The sequence below is a fragment of the Cucurbita maxima genome, unplaced genomic scaffold (genome assembly GCF_002738345.1).
Source record: "Cucurbita maxima cultivar Rimu unplaced genomic scaffold, Cmax_1.0 Cma_Scf01179, whole genome shotgun sequence".
Taxonomy (NCBI): domain Eukaryota; kingdom Viridiplantae; phylum Streptophyta; class Magnoliopsida; order Cucurbitales; family Cucurbitaceae; genus Cucurbita; species Cucurbita maxima.
Window position 1 is genome coordinate 1 of NW_019273195.1, and position 3,947 is coordinate 3,947.

A 3,947-nucleotide genomic window follows, 5' to 3' on the forward strand; every position below is an offset into this window, starting at 1 on the left:
TTTTTTTTTTCTACCATTATTTTTTAAATACGACCAAATCTCATGTTAATGAATTAATTAAGGAAACTTGGATTTAGGGTTGCTATCAACTTTTACCATTCAAATTATAGTTCAAACAGTAATTAAAAAAATTTAACGTTCTGGTCGAGAATTATATATTCTGGAGGTAGGGTTAAGGTTTTAATTGCGAAGAAAAATAGAATAATAAATAGGAGAGAGAATAGGGGCATATGGGTAAATTGAAGGAAATAGTTAGAAGAGTGTTTGATTATGATAAGGCAAGAAGATGTCGTGAATATTGAGTAAAACAGTGAAAGCAAAGGGTGTCCAGGTCAGCCCCACCCACGGTACCATTGTCTCAATTTCTACCAACATTTCGAATATTTTGTTATTGTGCGTCTAGATTCTTTCTAATTATTTTTTCCTCCCTACCCTTTTCATTTATTACTCCCAACTCCACTTTATTTCGACCCATCTTTTAGGGGTCGATAATGTACGTCTTATCTAGTTGAGTTATGATTAAATTTGTTAAATTAATGAGTGTATATATATTTAATATTACCCTCGAACGTATGAGCTAAAATAATAACTAAACCTAATAAACTCAAACACGTGTATATAATTTCCCACTAGATTCAAAAGTTTAAGTTTGATGGATTTTGCATTATGAAATGATAAGAAACAAGTTGTTTGGGAAGAAATGCACGAAAAATTGATTTGTTTGTGACGTTACATGATTTTGACTCACACATAAAAGATTAAAAAAAAAAAGCGTATCTTTGGGTTGAGGTATATAGTCGTTTAGGGCACTGTTGAAGGAAGACGTGCGTGTGATTAGGAAGGCATTCACATCGGATTTATTAGAGAGAGAATGAAAGAAACATGGTGATAGATACGAATGAACAGCTATGGGTTTGAGTTTAAATTTGGGAGAGCGATGTTGAGAGAGCAAGGTTACCTACTAGCTTTGCAAATGTTTCCTTTTCTCTCTCTTCCTCGATGTGACCTGTCTCTAACTCACCACCATATCCTCTCGACCCTAACACCAACAAAACAACCCTCCACTGTGCTTATTTAATCAATCTTCTTCATCTAATGTTTTATGTCTTAGTTTCGTGCTCGTGTCTAGGGCAACAAACGCGTTTCTATAATAAACTAAGAAAACGGGCGATAATATATGATTAAGGTAAATATGAGAAGAGGGGTGAGGGTGTAGATTAAGAGGTTTGGTGGAGTGTCTGTATGTGATTAATGGTTGACTAATTGAAGGGATATCATATCATGATTGGGGGCAAAACCATGTTACAGCTGCCTCCCTCCCTCCAAATCCAACCACAAGTTGTCCAAATAAAAATCACTCCAAAATCAACGACATACGTTTCTCCACGTGGCTAAATCCCATTAGAGAGGACCTTGATAAGACATGCACATGCAACCACACTACACAAATTTCCACGCACCTTAATATTATTCTGCTCCATATATTATTCCTCTCCCACTCAAAATTGCAAAATTATATCACAACACACAGCGTTCTCAGGAATTTTTCATTGAGGTTAGCCGGAAAATGGTCAACATGCTTGAAACACAACACACAGCGTTCTCAGGAATTTTTCATTGAGGTTAGCCGGAAAATGGTCAACATGCTTGAAACTGATCTCTGTCTCGGGCTTCCCGGCGGCGGAGGTGGAGAGCCGGAGACTCCGAAAGGTAATGGAAAAAGAGGATTCTCTGAGACGGTTGATCTGAAACTCAATATCCAATCTAAGCCTGTGGTTACCGTCGATCTGAGTACCACACAGAACATGAAGAGTACTGATTCAGAGGATATCTAAGCCTGTGGTTACCGTCGATCTGAGTACCACACAGAACATGAAGAGTACTGATTCAGAGGATCTTAGCTCCAAGGATCCTGCAAAGCCACCTGCCAAGTAATTAGCTTCCCTTCCCATCCCGTCCCGTCACGTTCCTTTACTCGGAAGCTTGTTTAAGTTGATGGGTTACGATATTTTTTTTAATTATTTAGGGCACAAGTCGTGGGGTGGCCACCAGTCCGTTCCTACCGAAAGAACGCCATGTCTCAAAAGAATCCCGATGGTGGAGAAAAGGGTAGTGGCTCAGCTATGTTCGTCAAAGAACGCCATGTCTCAAAAGAATCCCGATGGTGGAGAAAAGGGTAGTGGCTCAGCTATGTTCGTCAAAGTTTGTATGGATGGCGCACCATATCTACGAAAGGTGGACCTAAAGACGTACAAAAGCTACCAAGAGCTCTCGAACGCCTTGGCTAAGATGTTCAGCTCCTTCACCATGGCTGGTTAGTTAGTTAACAATTGTTTTAAATACAAATTTGTAGAATAAATTGGGTTAGATCTAGAACATAAAATGGCAAATTACAGCAAATTAATTAATTAAATTTTGCGGGTTTTAATGTAAAGGTGAGTATGGGGCCCAAGGAATGATAGATTTCATGAACGAAAGCAAGTTGATGGATCTTCTAAACAGCTCTGAATACGTGCCAACCTATGAAGATAAGGATGGTGATTGGATGCTGGTGGGATCTTCTAAACAGCTCTGAATACGTGCCAACCTATGAAGATAAGGATGGTGATTGGATGCTGGTGGGGGATGTCCCATGGGAGTAAGTTGCTTATCTCTACGGCCAATCAACTTTTACATCCGTTAATCTAATTATGCTTTATACTTTTAGGATGTTCGTTGATTCATGCAAGCGCTTAAGGATAATGAAGGGATCTAATTATGCTTTATACTTTTAGGATGTTCGTTGATTCATGCAAGCGCTTAAGGATAATGAAGGGATCGGAAGCTATCGGGCTCGGTATGTATAAAAAGTTTATAATACATAAGAAATAAGATTTGCATTTAAGCCCCTAAAGTAAGTGGGAATTACATTTTGCAGCCCCAAGAGCGATGGAAAAATGCAAAAGCAGAAGCTGAAAGAGGAGTCTGATTGCAATATTTGTGTTTTTTTTTTTTTTTTTAATTTAAATTTAAATTTTGAATGTTGTGATTGGTAAATAGATATTAAAAGAGATTTGGGAGATTAATTAATTAATTTGTAATAGGAAACAAGAAAATAAACTCTCTCTCTCTCTATACCTCTCTCTCTCTCTCTCTCCTATCCTGTCTGGCTGTTTGTTTGTTTGTCTGTTTAATCACAAAAAACAATTATAATGGGTTTTGCTTTTATTTATGCCTTTCTCTCTTCTTAATTTACTTTTTTTATTTTTTTATTTTTAATTTATTGTATTAATTATTGCATTTTGTAATGATTTTGGGTGTGGAAGCCATTAGGAATTATTATTATTATTATTATTATTATTATTTTCTTTCTTTGGGGGACATGACCATGTGGAGGCTTATAAAGATGTTTAATATATTAATGTGTTTTATTATCGACAGGGGTAGAAGGGTAAATTCACTACAAACAAATATTATTTGAAAATTCATTACTAATTAATATCTTAATTGATAGGGAATTATGTGGGCTTAACTAACACTTAGTATAACATAAAAATTTGCGATTATTTTTCTCATTACTATTACTTGGATATTATATGATGGAGATTAAATAAAATGAAAGAAATAAAGTATTTTTTTTAAAAAAAAAACTATATTGCTTAATTAATTCCAAAACAACAACACGATGTCCCGGTCATGCTTTCATGGGTAGTTAGGTCTTTACTATTCTTGTCATGTCAATACGGGATGTATGTTATTTATCAAAATCATGTCTGTACCCGCTAGAGCTAGAATGATAAGCACCAATAATGCTTGATTTTACAAAGCTAGGGGCACTTTGTATTTATTGTTACTCCATTCTTTTATTGATTAGGCGGTTGATTTCACATCATAAAATGTCCCAAAATGTACCATAGGAGAATGTGACTAGTTTAAGTTCTTGTTACATAGGTTATATGCTATCAAAA

At 35.9% G+C, this 3,947-nt stretch overlaps 1 pseudogene; it reads left to right on the forward strand.

Annotated features, from left to right (window-relative positions):
• Positions 1–1,499: 1,499 nt before the first annotated feature.
• LOC111475256 lies at positions 1,500–3,116 on the forward strand (annotated as a pseudogene).
• The last annotated feature ends 831 nt before the right edge of the window (positions 3,117–3,947 follow it).